The sequence below is a fragment of the Microtus oregoni genome, unplaced genomic scaffold, assembly GCF_018167655.1.
Source record: "Microtus oregoni isolate MIOR12 unplaced genomic scaffold, Mior012 000047F_ref0000412, whole genome shotgun sequence".
In the NCBI taxonomy this organism is placed as follows: Eukaryota; Metazoa; Chordata; class Mammalia; order Rodentia; family Cricetidae; genus Microtus; species Microtus oregoni.
In genome coordinates, this window is record NW_024543221.1 from 14,023,092 (window position 1) to 14,043,458 (window position 20,367).

The 20,367-nt window shown below is 48.0% G+C and overlaps 1 protein-coding gene and 1 long non-coding RNA gene across 2 annotated transcripts in view; one reads left to right on the forward strand and one right to left on the reverse strand.

Annotated features, from left to right (window-relative positions):
* Positions 1–2,260, reverse strand: part of Prox1 (prospero homeobox 1) — a 54,521-nt gene extending 52,261 nt beyond the window's left edge. The window contains exon 1 of the mRNA XM_041635312.1: positions 2,106–2,260. The gene's annotated coding sequence lies outside the window, so the exon portion shown is untranslated. The remainder of the gene's footprint in view (positions 1–2,105) is intronic.
* LOC121435829 overlaps positions 1–20,367 on the forward strand; it is a 76,582-nt gene that overhangs the window by 1,409 nt on the left and 54,806 nt on the right. The window lies entirely within an intron of this gene.

Below are 20,367 nucleotides of genomic sequence, written 5' to 3' on the forward strand. Positions count from 1 at the left end.
CATTGGTCTGACATCTTGGATGAAAAATAGCTGCGAGATTATTTCAGATAACATGGCTATTAAAGAGGGCCTTGGCTTCAGTGACAAACACTGAAGAAAGCTTCCTGCTGTTGCTGGAATGTCCCCTTCCCTGGGCACAGTTAATGGCAGTGCTTACTAAGGAGACAGCGTGGATTGAAGCACCTTAGAAAGCCCAACGCTCAGCAGAGCTACAAAGCACTGGTAACGTTCATACCTAGGAGACCGGACACTTTTTGGAAGGGTGGTGTGGGGACAAGTATTTTTTTCCCGAGTCCCTCCAATTCAATCAGATCAAAGGTTGAACCGTGTTGTGACAGAGTGTGGAGGAAACTGAGCGCGCCGCTACCGCTACCGCTACCGCTACCGTAGTCTGCCACGCACACCCTCGTTTCTAGGACGTTCTGATTTCAGCCTCCAATTCATCAGACTGGGAGAGTGTATTAATCCCCTGTGACTTGGACAGCTGTGTGTGTGTGTGTGTGTGTGTGTGTGAGAGAGAGAGAGAGAGAGAGAGAGAGAGAGAGAGAGAGAGAGAGAAAGAGAGAGAGAGAGAGAGAGAGAGAGAGAGAGTCTGTGTCCTGTGGGAAACTTTTGGCAGGCACGGAATTCAAACATTGAAAAGAAGGAGAAAAAAATCAGGTCGGCCAGGCTGATGTTCTGGAAAAGACTCACCTGAGCATCCCCCAGCGTCTTACCCCCTCTCGAACTGCCCTGAGACCTTCCCCATCTCAGGCAGGGAAACAGCATCGCCCAGAGCCCAGTACACTATTCACACCTTCAAAGATGGGCTCCTGTGGCAAGAGCTCTACTCGGGGCTGGTGGGACTGAAATGATCTTCTCACGTGCCCGTTAGACAGGGTGGAATATTGGTTGTGTACCTTTGAGGTAAACGGATGGATTGAGGATGGATTGAATTTGGGGTTCTGAGAATGGTCCAAAACCACTATCTCATTTTTCGTCCCTTTATTTTCTTTTGAAGAATCTGTTTGCACTTGCCAGCTTGATGTTTAAAAGGGAGGGGGTCGGGCAAGGAAAGCGGTGGGGGACACGCAAGGGTAGAGGGAGAGAGATCATTCTGGAGTATTTTGTGTCAATTGCACCTGGCGTTCGGATGCACGTTTTGCACACGCCACGCCTGGGTTTTGGCGGCGGGAAAAGTTTCCCCCAGCACCTTCAAATATAAATCCTTTATCTGTCTCGCAGAGGGACAAAGTAGGCCTGAGTCAAAGCTAGGGCAACCTCCGGACAGACAAGCAAACTCCCCACCCGCAGCTCGCCCCTCTCAGGCTCCTGGCTTGTCATGCTCAGCCCCAGCAGTTCGCAGCCCGCACTGGGTCGCAGGAGCTGCGCGTGGAAACACAGATCTCTAGCCAGGCTGGACGTGTGAGCTAGGGTGGTGACCCCGAGTTCTAAACGCTAACTGTCCCAGCCATGCATAAGCCAGGCTCCCAGGTGCTTCTCTGGCCTGAGCTGCGACGCTCCCCCGGGTTCCGAGCGGTGCTGGAGCAAGGCTTGAGGCCCAAGGCCCCCCTGTCTCCGGGTGACTCCTGGTTTGTTTTCTGATAGCAATGGAAGCAATCAGTCAGCCAAGAGACCAGAAGTCTTCTAGATACCAGCTTCATTTGCGAAGCCAGGGGCCAAGCCTAGGATCCTTACAACCCTTTCTTTTGCCAACCCTGGCCAGCACCGCCCTAGTGATAAAAAGTGAGCACAAGTTCTGATGGGTGTTGGGACAAGCCGTCCTCATGCAGGTTGCATTAGCTGGTTTTTCTGGAGAGTGAATTGCGTGTTAGAGAAAGGCATTTGTGCATCGGGCTCTAGGCTAAACACACTTCGCCTTGACCTTCCCTCTGGGTGTTTCTCCTCTCCAGTTCAGTCTTTAAACCCTTAGGTGGAGGCTAAGGAGGGGAGACAGTGTTTGTAGGGTATTTGAAACCCTGCAAGCAGGAGGCATCAGCGCCTGAGAGCTGTTTTGGGGTTTTCAAGCGGATTCCGTGAAGAGCCAACGTGGGAGTGGATTTTGTAAAAGGATGTTGGAGGATCTCGGTGGCCTCCCACCAGCCCACCCACTCACCACCACCCACCTGAGGAGGGGAACAGAGAGAAGAGGCGTTGGCGGCGGCGGGAGCAAACCTGCCAGCTGCAGGTTGCCTAGAGGCGGGTTGATGGCCATCCTTTCACGCTCTCCTCCCCTGTGCCCAGCGTGACGCCGAACCCAACCTGGATTCGTTCTGAATGGTGGGGGAGAAAGTGAAATGCCACCAGATCAGTAGCAAGTAGCAGCTGCAGCGTTTCTCTCTTGGGAACCCCACTGCTCAGAAGCCTCCGAGTGATGTTTGTTTAACCAACAGCTTTCAAAGTAAACATCAGCGAGTCAGTCCAAAGAAGTTGGGAGCCAAGGGGGACTGGCAGAAAAAGTAATTAAAAAAAAAAGCCTTCTTCCCACCAGAACAAAAAGAGCCCCCCCCCCCCAACACACACACCGTAAAAGGGCACAGGATCGCCACAGACATATACATAGTAAGGACTTGTTAGCGACAAGGTGATCTCAAAGAAAAATACAACCCCAGGGTGATGATGAGGGGGCTGCTGGTGATTGAGGGGGGTCACACGACAGCTTGATGTGGAGAAGTGGACAGAAACGAACAAAGGGGTGAGGAGGGGCATTCCCTGCCCTAGAGGAATAAGGAGTCGGCTGAGAGCTGTTCGCCGCCAGTCCTGGCTTTGCCGCAGGCACCGAACTTTCCAATATCAAGATATTAACAGATGGTGCGGAGCGCAGGGAGGGCTCTTACTTACATAACCCGGCCACTGCGCCCAGTCGCGCCGCGATGCGAGAGGCTCTCGCCAGGCCTCGCGCTCGCCTTCCGTGGGGCTGCTCTTGTTCCCCGAGATCGCTTGCTCATCCGCAACCCCACCCACCCAGGCTTGGAGGGCCAGGGTTCGGAGAGGCTGTGATTTCGGTTGTCTTTTTTTTTCAGTCCACATCAGGGAAGCTGGAAGAGCCTAGGTCAGAGATAAGCTGAGGGACGCCTGCGGGGACAAATGGGGTGCTCGCCCTCATACTTGGGGGTGTCACAGAGTGAAGTGTGCACTCACATACACATGGTCACACCAACACACGCGCGCCACCACCACCACTGGGTGTGATCACCCTGTCTTGCTGTCAGAGAAGTATGAAGACAGGCTCGGGCAGCAGTGGCGCGGAAGTGAGGTGGGGTAAGGGTGCAAATGTGAGCGGACTCCTGGCAAGTGGGGCGCAGTGGCAAAAATCACACCAAGTCTCCGTGTACAGCCACCCTTTCCAGCCCAGGCAGATTAGTAAGTGCTCTGTGAGAGTGGCTGTGTGGCCTCCCGTTGTCTTCACTCCCAAGGCCACCTCCGGAGAGAGGCCCAGTCACTCCTCCCAGTGTCCCAGGTCCTGTACGTCACGCAACATGCAGGGGTGTGTTTGCGGAGCCCCTTGGCGCCGGCTTTCCAAAACCAGCAACGAACGCTCCTGCCAGTACTGGAAAACCTGTGGGAAGGGCTGGAAGGCTGGGAGTGTGCCCGGCAGGCATTGGGCGCTATCGGGGCTTCCTCGCGGTGTCCTCCTGTCCTCACTGATGGCCTGGCCTTCTCGATCGCCCCCATGCTAGGCGTCACAGACTCCAGGTCGGGGAGACGGTGACCTCGAGAGACTGTGGCGCCACTGTCGCCACAGAGCCTTCTGGCAGAGGAGGTGGGGGGAGTTCGTCCCAGCCACCTGCCGGCTGCTTGGCCTGTCCCCACCAGGGTCCTACAGCCCTCGCCTCCTTCCTTGACCGCTGCACGAGTGGTCGCTTGGCCCTACTTGGCCCGGCTCAGCGCACACCGGACCGCAGGGGGCAGCCACCTGCTCCGGGGGCCGAGAGCGTCCCACTGGGCTCCAAGCAGACGTGGGCCACAGCCAGGCCCGGCTGTCCCCGCCATGTCCCCTCCCCCGCCGCCCGCCTGTTGCTGAGGTGGTGGCGCGACACAGCGGACGCACACAGTGGAGCCCAGACAGGGGACCCTCTGCAGGGATAGTGAGAGGGGCAGGACATAGAAAGGGATGGCGGTCTCCCGTTCAGCCTAGCCCAGCTCGGTCCATAGGTCTAGGGCTGTGTTACTCGGTTTTTTCCTTTGATGTTTGAGAATTCAGAAGTGGTTGTGCATTTTCTGGGTTTTGGGGACAGGACTTAAGTTGCGGATAGATACTCAGGGTCTCAGAGCTTGGACCGAGGACCAGCGCTAGATACAGGTCAAGGCCAGAAGAACACTCAAGAGAGCCTGCGGTTGTGAATTTATTCCCAGAGAAGGGAGCCCGATGGAGTTGCATTTTGTTTAAATTAGAGCATGACGAAGCTGAAAGCCAGATTTCTATAATTTTTTTTCTGGTAATATTTCTTTTATGAAGTATCTAAGTATCTGTTTGTCATCATTTTGAGATCAAAAGGCAAGCCCATATGCTACATAGTTCCCCAAAATTGACGTTTAAATATGTTTTAAATGTTTTATTCAACGTGGAGGAGGAGGCTGCTAGAGCGGCTACCTTTGCGATAGGGCTTCGGAAATGGCTTGATATGGGGCAGGGGCTTCTGGGGACCTGCTAATAATTATAATTGCCCAGGATGCTTTAAAAAAGCTTCTGATTCCATTTCAGGTAAAGAAATCCATGAGAGGAACTAGGAATCTGGGGGTCATAGCAGGCCACTGGTCAGGAGCTGCCTCTTCTCTGGGACCTTTCCTCTACCTCTGTTCTCTTTATCTGTAAAATGGAAATAGTACCCCAAATCAATGAGTTAACAGAGACGTTTGGACACAGATGAAGTTGCTCAAGATGTGATTGGTAGTACCTGGCCATTTTAGAACAAGAGAGCAAGCAGGATGCCTGGATTGTTACACAAATACTCATACAGGGCCCTCCCTCCTGTTCTCAGCCTTCGGTGAAGCCAGTGCACTGTGAGACTAACTCATCAATGGCTGGCATCTGAACACTTTCTGTGCCCCACCCCTACCTCATTTAAGTATACAGAATAAATTCAGATCCACACTCATCTTCAGACTTGGCCATGTGCTCCCAGGCACACAAAACTGTTTTTATCAAGTCCAGAGGAAAGCAGGGGCTGTTTACCATCATGGCATAGGTAACAGATCTTCTCTGTAGAAGCCATAGGTCAAACCTATGAAAACAGGACCAAAAATTCTGCTGGACAGGGAACTGCAAGCAGGAAAAATAAGGTCAACACTTCTGGATAAGAAAAAAAACAAATGTATGTCATATGTTTGAATATGTTTGAATAAACACCTCTCCTGAGTGAATGCAAAGTAAAAAAATATCCTTAATAAAAATTCACTCAAACCCCACTGAATCCAAGCCACTGCAGGGCACTACAGTGAGAGCCCAGCCAAGGGCAGCTGTGGAAGGGAGACAGGCAGGAAGGTGCCATGCCTGGCTGCCATGGTGTAGCAGGGCTAGGGAAGAGAGCCCAGGAAATGGACCCGCTGACCCAGCAGACAGCAGATCAAGATGCTGGCCAGCTTGGAGCAGAAGAGTTAGCAGTTAACTAAATAGTCAGTACCAGGGGCCTTTGGAACCTCAGAGCTGGAGCCAGGGGTTCTAGATTTCAGGGTTTCAAGAAAGGAACACCATGTTAAAGTGGACCAGGTCTGTGTAGGTGGACCTGGTGTAGGGGGTGCACACCTCCCTGCCATACCTGTCCTGGAATAGTGATGTGTATCTTTGGGGAGGGTGCGAAATCTTATGCTTTTTAGCTAGTCTGTGCACAGGTGGGAAATACCTGTGACCCTACAGGACAAAGGAAAACGACGGCTAAGTCAACTAGAGATGGACATATTGCTGGGCCAAAGCTGTTAGGAAGAACAGGGCAACTTGTGGCTTCTGTTCACAAACCCTGCCTAGTAGAAGGAATACTTTTGTTTTTTTCTACACTACTTGTGGGTGAGGGCTCAGGGAAAGAGTGTGTGGGAGAAAGGGAGAGAGAGCATGGGGTGGGTAACAGAAAAAAGGGAAACTTTGAGGGTGTGGGTGGGAGTTGAGAGAGTACAGGGGTGTGTGTGGGGTGCCTGCGGAGTGTGAGTGAGCCAGAGGGGTCACATATAGCTGGAGAGAGAATGAAAGAGAGGGGGCGAGAGGGGCATGTGGAAGGAGCCAGGGGATGCAGGAAATCTCGGTGGGCATGCAACTCAGTGTCAGTCCCAGCCCTCTTCAGGAGCGAGCAAGGTTGAAGTGGGGGAGAAGGGCCAGGCAAGAGTGAAGATGAGGTGGGAGGCTAAATCTGGCCTTGGTTTCAGTCTGGTGAAGGCCAATGTTTCTTGGCTTCCTCTAGGCCAGCCTTTCGAAGCAGCTCACTTGATAATCCCAGGCTGGCTGTGAAGAGACTTGGAACAACACCTTGGAGCCATCAGCCACAGAGGACAGATATCTTGGGTTTTTTCTGTGTGTGTGCATGCGTGCACTTGTGTGTGTGCATGTAAGGAGGGGTGGAATGACCTCTGACCATAGCAAACACACCCTTAGGTACCTTGTGTGTGCTTGCTGGGCCTTAGACCCTGCACATCAGCTTCCCCTTTGCTCCTAAATCAGTCTCCTTCTGCCCCAGCCTTGGCTCCCTCACTCCTCAGAGGCCAACAGACCCAGTACCAACACTGGACAGCTCCCTGTGTCTCTCCTCAGGGATTAGGTCTGGCTGAGATTTTAGAAGGGTCCAATAGCAGTGAGGCTCCAAGTGGAGTCAAAAAAGGGATCATTTTCTTGATTCCAGGGCATCACTGCTGTGAGCCCCTGCAAAGCTGGTGTGTGGCATCCCTGTGGAGAGCAGCCCATGGACAATTCCGACGCTGACCCAACATGAGCAGTGATTAGCTGTGTTTGATTTGGTCAGCTTTCTGAAGCCTCAGTCAGAAGCTCTGTTCTAGAAAATCTGGATGAGGCAAAAGCATGAAGACCTCATTTTCTCATATTCCAGCTTGACCTCTCCATGAAAACAGTGAAGATGCAGTAGGCATGCGCCATCACAGCCACCTGCCATAGCGGCAGTGCTCTCTCTGGTTAAGAACTCTTGCTGCTGCTCCGCCCAAAGCATCCATCTGGGGTGGTTTACCACTCTCTGTAACTCCAGATCCAGGGAATCTGACACCCTCGTTTGGCCTCTGCTGGCAATTGCACTCATATGCACACACATACACGCACAGACACACACACTTAAAAATAAGTTCTGAAAACAAAAGGCCATAGAGGATGAGAAAAGACTCACTTAAGTGTGGTCTATGAGATAAAAGGAAAATGTGGTGACCTAAAATGCACAGTGGATTTGGATGTCCTGATTGCAGGATCATTATAAAGTAGAAGACACAGCCGGGTGGTGGTGGTGCGCGCCTTTAATCCCAGCACTTGGGAGGCAGAGGCAGGTAGATCTCTGAGTTCAAGGCCAGCCTGGTCTACAAGAGCTAGTTCCAAGACAGCTAGAGCTGTCAAACAGAGAAACCCTGTGTTGAAAAAACAAATGAACAAACAAACAAACAAACAAACAAAAAAACCCAAAAAACAAAGTAAGAAGACTCTGAGTGAGAACATCAAGTCTGATGGATGTGATTCTCCCAACAGCCAGGGCTATCCCCATTGCATTAATGAGTCAGCTGAGAAGGGAGGAGCTCTCACATCTTGGTCAAGCCCAAAAGACAGTACTTGCAGAGCCTGCAGGCCACTCAACAGATTGGAGTGTGTCCTTTCCAAGTGACTCTGGTCTAAACCTCTTCCAGGCATTTCTCTCAGGCAGCTGGTCCAGTCGTATTGTTTACTCTGGCAGGGAAGGGGCCTAGTGAATCTGGTCAGTTTCAGGGACTTCCTGAAGCTGTTTTTAGTTGTTTATCCTTTTTTTTTTTTCCAAGATAGGGTTTCTTTGTGTAACAGCTGTCCTGGAAGTCGTTCTGTAGCTCATGCTGGCCTTGAATTCACAGAGATCCTAGTGCTTCTGACCCCCAAGTATTGGGATTAAAGGTGTGCAGCACCATAGCTGGTTCAGTTGTTCATCTTCTTATTTCAGGAAGGAGCTTTCTGTGAGATGGAACATTTCAATCTTGGAGAATAGTGTTACAAACTCACATGTCATCCTGCATGAAGCTGAGGCCATTTCTCTTGGATCGTAGAAATCTCTGCCGTAAGAGTTTGTGTGTATGAATGTTTTCCTTGCATGTATGTATATGTGTAATGTGTGTCCTTAGTGTCTGTAGAGGTCAGAAGGCATTGGATCTCCTGGAACTGGAGGTAAGGTGGCTGTAAACCACCCCATAGGTGCTGAGAGGCGGAACCCAGGTCCTCTGTAATAGCATCCAGTGCTCTCGACCTCTGGGCCACCATGCAAGCCCCTGTATCTTTTCAATCAACCCAACTGTCATAATTTCAGCTTTTCCTCGATTATCCTGCCATCAGTGTTCCCATCCCCACCCAAACTGTGGACATTTCCACAACAAAGTTATCGAACGGAGAAGAATCACCAAATTGTCTGTTAATGTTTTCCCTCGGATTTAAGTAAAGCCAGTTAAGGTAGAGGCCGTGCAGGCCAGGATTCACTGTGCGCGCAGAGAGCCCATTTTGTTGAAATAGAATTGTAAAAAAGTAAAAAGGGGGCAGGCTAATCCTGTTAAACGTGGTGCATGTTTCTGCAGTGTGCAGGGAGAGATTAGAGCAGGAAAGAGACCAAGGACTGTGTCGGTCTCACTAAGCTAACGTGACAACTTGTCTTTGGCGATCTTTACAGCGTGTTAGGCAACAGTGGCTGACTCAGAAGTGTTTTCTAGCGTTCCTTTGTGTTGCCCACGGGGTTCTTTCATTTCTTAAATTTTTTTTCTTTTCCTGCCCCTTTCTTCCCCACACTGCTCTATTTTGCTGTTTAATCCACGGTGTCTCCCTCAAGTCAAAACATTTAGCTGGCTCTGATCGAGATTTGGTTTTGAAGATGCCCTTTGACCTTGGACTGTGCGAAGCAGCCTCTGAGAAGTCAGCAGTCCACCCTCAACCCTGTGCCCTCTCCTGGGGCTCCAGAAACAGCTTTTGGGGGAACCAGCTCATTCTGGGTCGCATAGCGAAGCTGGCCTCCCTCCCCCTTTCTTCCATTTCTTCCTTCTCTCCTCTTCACCCTGATTTCTTTTCTCTTTTACCCCTTCCACCTGTGCTTCCTCCCAGCTCACTGGCTTTCATCTTTTCTAGAAGGTCCATCTCTATCTCACAATTCCTTCTCTCTTCTTTCCTTCCTTCCTTCCTTCCTTCCTTTCTTCCTTTTGTTTTTTTGCTGTTTTTTTTCTAGTTCTCCTTCATCTCAATGGTTTTCTTTCATTTTTTCTCTCCTAGAATTATCTTTTCAGGACCGAGGTGCTAGGTTCTGAATCTAGGGCTTTGCCAACTCCAAACACACATTGAGCCGTGTTCTCAGCTCATATCTCTTAGATGCTCCTTGCCTTCTTCACGTTATTTAATCCCCTTCCTTCTTTTCCTTCCCTTTAAACAACACAGTGACACTTCTAACGAGAGGTTATGCACCCTTGAAAGTTTCCAGCTGAAGCGAGGTCAGGTGAACGGCTCCCACTGCTGACATGAGCAAATGGAGGAAGAGCTGATGTAGAGGAAGCATGGCTCTGAGACTCGGTCACTGTCTTTCCGAAGCAGGTGTCCAGCCTGTTTGGTGATGTGGCTGGCTGTCCATCCTTCTGTGGTTTCGGCACCCTCTGGCCCATGGTCCCTTCCCCCGCTTTCCCTACTGGCTTACCACCAGAGGCTAGATGTTGAGTCAATGGAAAAACAACACTGGCCAACATTAAAGGGAGACTGTTTGGAAAAGGAAGGCCCTGCTGAGGCACGGAGGAAGCCTGCGTGTTAACACGGGCCACCTCTTATCTGGGGCAGCTGGGGCTGAGCTGCGTGTGCTCACTCCATCCTTTGGCAAGAGGTCTTCTGCAGTCAGGCAGCCCTGGGACTGAGGAGCCATTCTTGGTCCCAGAACTATAGTGTCCCCAGAACTATAGAGACAAATGCCATTGCTCCCCTTAGAGACTGAGAAGCTAAGTTTTGAAGGGAGCATGCTCCCTAAGGCCCGTATCTCTGGGCCCAGGCACTAATTCCCACGTGCTGTGAGTACAACCGCAACACAACCATTCCTGACAGGAAAGCGAGTACTGAGAAAGAAGGAGAGAAAGCAAGGAGGAAAAGGGGACAAGGGCGTGTGGGTGGACCTGTGGCTCTGAGTTGGCTGCCCCTAGGCCTTGAACAGAAAGCAAATGGCTACCCTGCCATAGATTCACTGAATCTCTTTGTATGGTCCGGACATTTTCATCATACTGACATCTTCAGACCTTGCTCTGGGGGAAGACTTAGCAGAACCTATCCTGAGGAGGTCTGTCTACTCAGCCAGCCACAGACTCACTCACCTGTGGGTGGGTAAAATCATGCCCGGGGTCACAAGCGCAGCGTTTCCTTAGGGTGAAGTCCCTTCGATAACTTCTGGACATTTCACTTTTGGAAACCTTGGCTGCATGCGCAAATGCAGAGCAGCTTGGGGTTCCCCTCTGCTTCCAGGTCAGTTTGAATCAGACGGCAGATGATGTGAGCTAGTCATTGCTGCCTGGTCCCCCCCCCCCCCCGGCGTGTGTGTGTGTGTGTGTGTGTGTGTGTGTGTGTGTGTGTGTCTCAGAGGACAACTTGTGAGGATGAGTTCCGACCTCGTCTTCCACTACATGAATCCTGGGAATGGAATCCAGGTTGTCATGCCCTCATGGTGCCTTTGACCCAGTGGACCATTTAGATGGCCCAAACGTGAAGTTGATTTTAATTTTTACTTTTGGTCTTTGTTTTGTTCTGTACGGTTTTTCTGTAGATGTGTGATGTGACCCCCAGGCATGTAACTTATAAGTACCATTAGATGAAAAAAAATCAATTTGGTTTGATGCTTCCCAAGGCCAACCTATAGGTCATGCATGACCCATGTAACACAGTGGCAAACTTTACTCCTGAGTTTGTCCCTTTGAGCCACTTGAGAAGAATGTTCCTTTAGATGGGAGAGGGATTGACTGCAAGAATGTGATTGTGAGCTTCTGTCCCCATCGAAGGATTGAAGATCAGGATTGCACCAGTAGGCTGCTGGCTTCCAGTATCCTTGTGTTGAGTCTCAGCTTCTAATCACCAGCTGGGCTTTCTCCTCAGAGAACCCAGTCATCTGGGTGCTGGATTTATCTGTAGCTGCTCAGGGGAGTTGTCAATCAGTGGAAATTCTGCCAGTGATGTGTGGCATCCATTTCAACAAACATGAATAACATCTCCTCCCATGTCCCCAGTCATCCTTCTGTCCTTTCTCATCCAAGGCTTGAGTTTCAGACAGGATAGAAAGCAAGCTTTTCTTTAGTCTCCTATTTGGTCTAGGAAGACAATTTATGACACAGATGATTTGGATCTCACTGAAGCCTCGTCAATAAGAAAAATCACTGATTAACCAACAAACTGAATGTAAGCTATATTAAATTCAGTCTTATTGTCCATTTCTTCATGGAAGTTTCTGGCATTTGTGAACTTCATGAGTGTTTAGTTGTGAGGTTGTTTTGAACTTTTGAATGATTTAAGGACCCAAGTAGAGGTGGAAGGGTAAGGGAGAAAAAGTGAAAAGCATAAAAAGTTATTAAATGTATCAGTTAAAACCTCCAAGATCACTTTTTATTGAATTTTTGACTTCCTCAAAACACCAAAAGTGTTTTGCTCATATTAGTCCTGTCAAGAGAAGCTGGACTCATGTGTTGTCTCATTCTGGAGGTTCCGTGGCCGGGTTGCTAACGTGGGGCTGAAACAAATGGCACAGGAGTCCACGTTCCCACAGGCAGAAGGCATTCACAGTTATACTAATCAACAGGCAGAAGGCATTCACAGTTATACTAATCATTAGGGTTTCATACTGATGGTGGGGGAGGGGTGGAGCCCTTCACATCGCCTTGTTTAGTTATGTTCGCTATGAAGAAAAATCGTTGTTTACCCCTGGGGAATTTCTGAAGGAAAAAAAATCAATTTCTATCAATGAGTGATATTTTTCTCCGCAAGGGGTATTGACTCCACAATGGTGAGTTATTTTCCTCAGACACTGAGAATGGTTAGTGGACATGTCTTTTATGATCTCATCAGCATGTCGTTTTCAGCAGAGGCATCCTGTCCAGGACATCCCAACTTCTGAATTGCCACTGGTTGGAGAATTTTAGAGTCTCGATACATCTGTGTGAAATACTCCTATAGACTGTGTTCTAAGTTAACAAGTATGGCCTCCCCATTCTGCCGCTTTATGGGGGTGTAGCTTTTGTGATGGGGCAGCAGGTGGTAGAGAATCTTAGCCTGTTCTCCGGCTCTTCTCAGCGTGTTCTCTTGGCTCCTACATACACCCATGACCCTCTCATGGGGTCACATCTCCCTCACTGTCTCCAGAACTCCTTTCCCTCTTTTTATATTATAGTGTCATACTGGTATTTTTAATTTGATAGTCAACCAAAAACAATTATTTTCTTTAGAAATGTTCTTACTGGGAAGACAAGGCTGCCTCAAACTCCCCATGTAGTCCAGGTTAGTCCAAACTCATCCCATTATTCGGAGTATTGGGATTATAGGCATGTGCTACCATACCCAGCTTGAACTAAAATTTTATGTTGTCAGAGAACCCTTTATGTGAATGAACCTTTTGAGAGGTGGAGATGGAGGAAAAGTCAGGGAAGGTTGGAGCCTTGTGAGCTGCTTGACTTGACAGCCTAGAGTCTTCTGAGATGAGCATCTCACCTGAGCGATTGCAGAGATCCAATCATCTTGTGGGGGTATCTGTGGAGCATTGTCTTGATTGCTCACTGATGCATGAGGACCCAGCCTGGGGACAGCGCCATATTTATGCAGGTGATCCTGGGCTGGATAAGAAAGCCAGATAAGTATGAGCCCAAATGAGCACACAAACTGTGTTCCTTTGTGGTTTCTAGTTTAAGTTCCTGCTTAAGTTTTTGCCCTGACTTCTCTCAGTGGTGGACTGTTTCCTGGAAGTATAGCCAGATAAACCCTTTCCTCCTCTAAGTGGCTTTGGTCATGGTGTTTGCCACAGCAACAAAATGAAACTAGGATGCTTTGTCACTCACTGTGAAGGATTATTCTCTCTGTTAGTTCATTGTCTCGAATTTTGTGCTTTCTTAATATATTTTCCTTGATTGTGTGCAGATGGGGTAAGCTCTAGTGTCATTTCTCAGGAGCCTTCTACCTTATTTTTGAGACCAGAGCTCTGTTATTGGCCTGGAGCATGGCTATTGGAATAGGCAGGTTGACCAGTAAGCCCCAGGGATCTACCTAGCTACCTTGCTAGTGCTGATTTTGCAAGTACATACCACTATGATTTTGTTGCTGTTGTTTGGGGTTTTTTTTGCTGTTGTTTATTTGCTTTTGTTGTCATTTGTTTTGTTGGGGTTTTTTTTTTTGTTTTTATGTAGGGGATGTTGGTTGAGGCAAGACCTCATGCTTATGTAGCAAGCAATTCATTGCCTGAGCCACCGCTCCAGCCCATTATTGTTGGAGTGCTTCTGGGATACATTTGCTAAATCTAAGGTTTTTTTCCTTCTTTCTTCTTGTCTCACTGAATGACTGCAGTGACCTTACACCCAGGGGCATGCTCATTTTGACACTCTTGTCTGTAATATTTGCCCAAGAACCACAGGTTAGGAGGTTTGGTCATGGTCTTGCTTAATACTCATGTCAGGGCTCTCATAAGGATGTCTAAAAGCTCCATTGTGCCCCAAGCTTACACACAATCTGTTTCCTGTTCTGAGTTTCTGATATCTTGCTGTTTTCTCGTTGGATATCCATGTCTCCCCCTGACTCTTTATTCTAATACCCGGAACATATCTAAATGTGTGTGGCCTTTCTTGAAAAGCACCAGACTGTCTGTGGATGAAATATGCCCCTACTCCTGAGCTCACCCAAGAGTTTAACCCCTGAATTCAGATCTCAACGGTGTTAGGAGAGTGAAACTCAACCCTGCTCAGTTGTCTGAGATATCTATGGGAAGTGATGAGAATGGATCTCCCATGTTGAGACATGATGGTCTTATAAGGAGAAGGGGAGCCTCATAGAAATCCCTCACAGAGCCCAGGCCATGGAACTTGCCTGCATATACCGCCTTTAAGCCCACGAGCGAAATGAACCTGTCTTTATATACTACCCTCCCTCAGGTATTTTATTTCAGTAACAGAGATGCTGGCCAATAAACCCCTGATCCTTCTCTAGATAAGTTCTTCTTCACTTTCCAAGGTCCAATTTAAAATTCATTTGCGTGAGAAAGGTCAGCTTCTGGTTAGTTTTGGTCAAATTAATGCAATCCAGCATCATTTGGAAAGTAGAATCTCAGCTGAGGAATTGCCTCCCCCAGAATGACCCATAGGCAAGGGCAAGTGTGTGGGGACATTTTGATGATTGATGTGGGTGGGCCCAGCCCCAGCCCATTGTGGGCAGTGCCACCCCTGAGCAGATGGTTCTTAGTTGTCTGAGAAGGCAATCTGTGCAAGTTGTGGAGCACAGTCCAGGAAATAGTGCTTCTCCTGGCCTCTGTTCCCGTTACTGCCTTAAATCCCCACCCTGTCTTCCCTTCAGGGTAGACTGTAACGTGTAAGGTGAAGTAAACCCCTTCATTCCCAAGCTGCTTTTGGTCAAGGTGTTGTTAATCACAGTGACAGAAAGCAGGCTAGGACAGCTGCCTAATCTCAAAACCCTGGTCACACATGCCTTTTGTTGATCAAAAATGAAGTAAAGTCGTTCATCCAGCCGTATTCTCCGAGTGCTTCTGGTGGGCTAGCTGTTGGGATGTCATATAAGACATCAAAGTCCTTGCCCCTTGGAACTTACATTGTAGTCTCCGAGCAGGAAGTGACCATAGCTCTTCAATAACATCAGGCAGTGCAAATGGATACAAGTGAAGCTAGGACCGGGCAGAGAGAGCTAAAGATGACTGCCTGGAAGATGCCAAGAGGAGGGTTGCTCAGCACAGAATTCCCAATACCTGTCACAGAGCCTGGTACCTGAGAAAACACCCTGGAAGCCTTTGCTGAATGAGAATCCTGACGGCTGGAACGAGGACCTGGAAGATAAAAAGGCTGCAATTAGGTATCAGTTGAATATAAAATTCTGTGCTTTTGGAACCAGTTTCCCTGGCGAGAACATGTGGGCCTTGTGTTAACCATGTTTTCAGGATGAGCTGGGGTCAAGCCTGACCTCCGTTCAGAGTTGGTCACATATTACCTGTCAAGCGAAGGAATCATATACTCCTTCTCCTTACCCAGATTGAGACTGGCTGTGAATGAAACATGTGTGCCCCAAAGAATCCTTGTTCTCTTTGGTTTCTATTTATACTGACGACCAACTATTTTGCAATGAAGGGTAGGATTTTTTTTTCTGTGATCTGCATACGTGTTTTTAAATGACTAATGAAGCCAATCTGGACCTGGCAGATTTCGCCTCTACTTGTGAATATGTGATCCCCCCGGAAGCTAGCTGGCTCCCTGCTCTGGTTGCAGTGGCCTCACTATTGGCATTCTGCATTTAAAGCCTTTTCCATTTTGTATCTTGTCACTGGGTCTGGCTCTTAGCATCCCCCATCCCTTCTTATTTTAAGCCCACATTATCTTCTCAAGAATAGTCTGAAGATTAGGAGCTGAAAGGCTCAGTAGGCAAAGTGCTTGCAGTGTAAGTGTGAGGGCTGGAGTTTGGATCCCCAGTGCCCATGTGAAACCTGGATGTGGCTGCATGCACCTTCAGTCTCCAAGCTGAGGCGATGAAGACAGGAGCCTCCTTGGGGCGTATTGGCCAGTCAGTCTAGCCAATCAGTAAGCTCTAGGTTCAGTGAGAGACAGGTTTCAAAAACAAAACAAAATAAAACAAAAAGCCATAGAGAGTTATCGAGAAAGACACAGTGTGATCTTCTGGCCTCTTTATACATATCCACACACACATGCATATGAACATGTACACACATATGTAGTTCTCCCACAAAAGACTATTCTGAAGATTAGATATCTTTGATTAGTAAAATATTTTGGGGTGCAAAGAAGAAGAAAGACTGAACCAAATTGGGTCCGTTCTCTATTCCTGGCCACAATAATTAAACCCTGAGACGAGAGACAGGAAAAACTGGCTCTTCCCTAGGCCTCTGCTGTGTTCTTCCTCCATCCCACCTTCCTGGTGAGATGCTGGCCTTTTCCTCTTCCCGGGGACCTTTCCTGGTCTTGCCCCTTAGCTGTTAGTCTGCCACCCAGTTCATACAAGAAATGCCAGGGGAAGTTCTCCCTCCCAAGTTCATGTTGGCTCTTAGCCACGCTGTTTTGGTTGGCCCCCATCTCTCTGTGTGACTCTTCACTAATCTTCATGATCAGATTGAAGAAGCCACAGCAGAATGTCATGTGATCTGCCTTTCCCCCTCCTTAGCATCCTCAGTCTGGAGGCGCTTGTGATGAGGTCTATGTGTAGCTGCTGTTGGCGTTAACTAAAGTTTGTATTTGCTCTCTTCCTTGGGTTATTAATGTTACAAATGCCAAATTATACATGTGTGTGTGTGCACACGCACGCGCGTGTGTGCGTGTTTGAATGTACAAGCATGTTTCAGAGTCCAAAGGTTAACCTTGCATTCCTTCCTCAGGGGCTGTCCTCCTTAGTTTTGGGACAGGATAGCTCCCTGGCCTAGAACTCACCAAGTAGGGTAAGATGACTCTCCAATGAACCCAGAGGCCCTGTGTTCCTGCTTCTCTGAGGCTGGGGTTATAAGCACACCTGAGTTTTTACATGGGTTCTGGGGGGGGGGGTGTCAAGTGTTGGTCCTCATTTTGAATGTTGCAGCCACTTTGTGGACTGAGCTATTTCTTCAGCCCCAGCTATGTAGTTTTAAAACTTATTAAATGCCTCCAGTACTTTAAACTGTAAGCTGCATCAATGCAGGGAAACATGCATGCTTTGTCAACCAGAGTGCACAGTTCTGACCAGTGTAAACATGCATGCTTTGTCAGCCAGAGTGCACAGTTCTGACCAGTGTAAACATGTCTAGAGATCTTCGTGAGATGTGGGGTGCATACTGAAGGAATGAAGGCTTGGGGGGTTTTGCACCCACCCTCCTGGGTTTTTTTTTTTTGTCTAAATGTGTACAAATTGATATAGGCTAAGAAATTCAATAACTGTCTTCATCAGTTTTAGTCTCTGTGTGGGGACATGTGACAAGACCCAGAATTCCTGGCACCGCCCTTTTACAGCATTAAAAAAAAAAAGAAAGAAAAACTTGGTGTATTACATCAACCAGATTTTCCCCCTTTGTCTCAAATAAGGCTCAGCTGAACAGTAGCCTCCTCACCCAGCACAACAATCAAAAACTCACAGGCCCTCAGCTGCCTGGGATGATGTCACAGAACTCTCAAGAAGGCTTGCTGCTGAGCTGGGCTCGTGTCCAGCTCACACAATTCTTCCTGCCACTTTCAGAGCCTGAGAGAGATTAGGTGGTCGCTCTCTTTCTCTCTCTCTTTTTAATTCTTTTTCTTTCTCTCTCTTTTCCCCTTTCCTTTTCATCTTCTCAAAAGGCATCTTGGTTTACGTCTAAGCACGACATTAGCTCTGGCTGCCCTAAATAACATTTTAATTGAAGTCTCAGTCCAAACAAATGCCCGGCCTCTTTATTAACCCCAACAGTGTAATTTTTCACCCTAAGCCCGATTCAGGGGGAACTGTCTCACTTAAACTGCCGTGCGACGGAACATGGCAGCTTTCCGCTATCATCTCTTCTCTGACCTTAATTTGAACCTTAATCTCTCTTAGCCATGCTCTCTTTATTAGCTGGCCACGGTATGCCCAGTGCTAATTTTCCTGTTAGATTCTCCCACCGTAGACGTGGGTTCAGTCCACCTCAGCTCCCCTGTGGTACTATCAAGGTTTCTTTCTTGGCCTTTTTTTTTCACGGAAAGGAAAGGAAATCTTTTATTTGTTTTTGTTTAGTAATTTCAATAGCTACTTTGCAAAATGCTCTGTAGAACTTTAGCTATTTCTGATATTCACAAAATGTATGTGCATAAAAATAATATACTCTTTAATTGTCAGGAAAACTCTTGAAAGTAAGTACAAAGGATTCTTCACCTATAGACAGACCCACAATTAGAAAACAAAGCAGAAAACCAAGATCATTACTTTACTAATTCAGGCAAAGACGATATTTTTTTTATCAGAAACCTCTGACCTTGGGGGGCACCTGAATTATTCAGATAATAGCTTTAATTCCTTCATTCATTTTAACGCTTAGACATGACCAATGACTAACAACAGAGAAAGTAATTTCTTTTTCCTAATTATCCCTTCCCGTTTTTTTGACATTGGTAAAATGATCCACATTAGAATGCAGGGGAAAAAAAGCATACTTTTCAATCACAATGATAAAAAATGTGTTTCTCTATTTGGAGTCTAGCTTAATATAGCAGAAGTTTGTAGGTAGAAAACAGTGCTTATGATCGTGTGCCCAATTAAATTTATTATAGGTTTTCGTACTTTTTGGCATCGCTATGAAAGCATATTAGTTATTATTCTTTATAACCTAATTGGAGGCTTTGTGTCTAGTCACCCTTCTGTTCTCTGCAGAATACAATAGTTTGTTGATTGCAAAAAAAATTACATTTCTGTGACTTTAAAGTCTTAGAACTGGGGTTGCCATTAAAAGTTGGAGGCATGGTCGGGTGTTTCGGAGGGCAAGGACCCAGTACCCTCTGGGAGTGAGGAGGGAGGCAGCTGGGGACAATTGCCTGTTCCCTGCAGAGCTCTGTGGCCCTAACAGCATGTTGGCATGATAAACTTTGCCTTCATTTCACAGGCTAGAACAATTAGCGGGAATGAACCAGAGTTCTCCTGGATCACAGTTTATTATATGCTATTAAATTCCATTATTCAAGAAGTTGCTACTATGATCATAAAACTTCTCCCCCAGCCCTCCATGTATTTTCTGTTGTGCGTTGGCTGCTTGCTTCTCCGATGGGCAAGGTTTCTTTCTCTTTCCCGTTAGCACTTATTCAGAGTGCTTGAAGCTAATTTGGGAACAAATCTTTGAAAAGACAACAAAAATGAGATGTGAAAACACACACACACACACACACACACACACACACACACCCCAACGGATGAAGGCTCTTAATTAGTCCGTTATTTGACACGCACGATTTAACATGGTGTGCTTAGTGCTCCACATTCCCCAAAAGAGAAAGGCTCTTTTTTCCCCATCCCCAACCTTCCCCTTCTTATTCATTCTTTCCCCCTTGTCACTTTCCATTAACCAGTGATGACATCCTCTGCTGGAAGGGTGAACAAGTAGATTATTTCCAAACTGGTGTGACACTCAAAGGTCTGACCCAAAGGGGGGTTTATGATAGCAACAAGCTCCTCAGCCCCTGGAGTTAGAGAATGTCACTTCAATAGCACACCCAAGTCCCTCGTCACAGCATGTCTGCAGCAAGTTGCCAAATGTCCAGGAGTGGTGGGACGAGGACGTGTATGTAAACATACTGGGTGGTGGTACCATCTCAAGTTATCCTTGTTGCTAGCAGCAACGAGAAGATGCTACGACGACACAGCCCTCCTGCGCCATCCATTCTGCAGGCAAGGAGACTGGGGACTGCACAGTTTGCCTCAGTTGTCTCTGCTCACACTATAAGTGATGGAGCTGAAGTTCGCCTCGTTGAGTGGGCTCCAAGCTCATGTCTGTTTCTGGAAGGGCCATAAACCAGCTTTCTGGTGGGGGTGGCAGCATTTCTTCTAAAATCTGAAGGTTAAACCTACCTGAAAATGGTACTGTCCTCAGGGGCTGCAGACAGCGAGGAACAGAATAATCTGGGGTTAAAAATAAAGTGGCTAGACTTTGCTAAGAAAAGAAGGGGGGGGTGGCTTGCTTGGGTTAGCCTGGTTGTAGGACCCGCTTCTCTGCCTGCTGCCCACACCCCTCCCCTGCTTCTGCTTATCTGCCTGTTGCCCACACCCCTCCCCTGTTTCTGTTACTCTGCCTGTTCCACACACCCCTCCCCTGCTTCTGTTACTCTGCCTGTTCCACACACCCCTCCCCTGCTTCTGCTTATCTGCCTGCTGCCCACACCCCTCCCCTGTTTCTGTTACTCTGCCTGTTCCACACACCCCTCCCCTGCTTCTGTTACTCTGCCTGTTCCACACACCCCTCCCCTGCTTCTGCTTATCTGCCTGCTCCCCAAGTCCCTCCCCTGCTTCTCTGCCTGCTCCCCACACCTCTCCCCTGCTTCTGACAAATAGAACTTGGA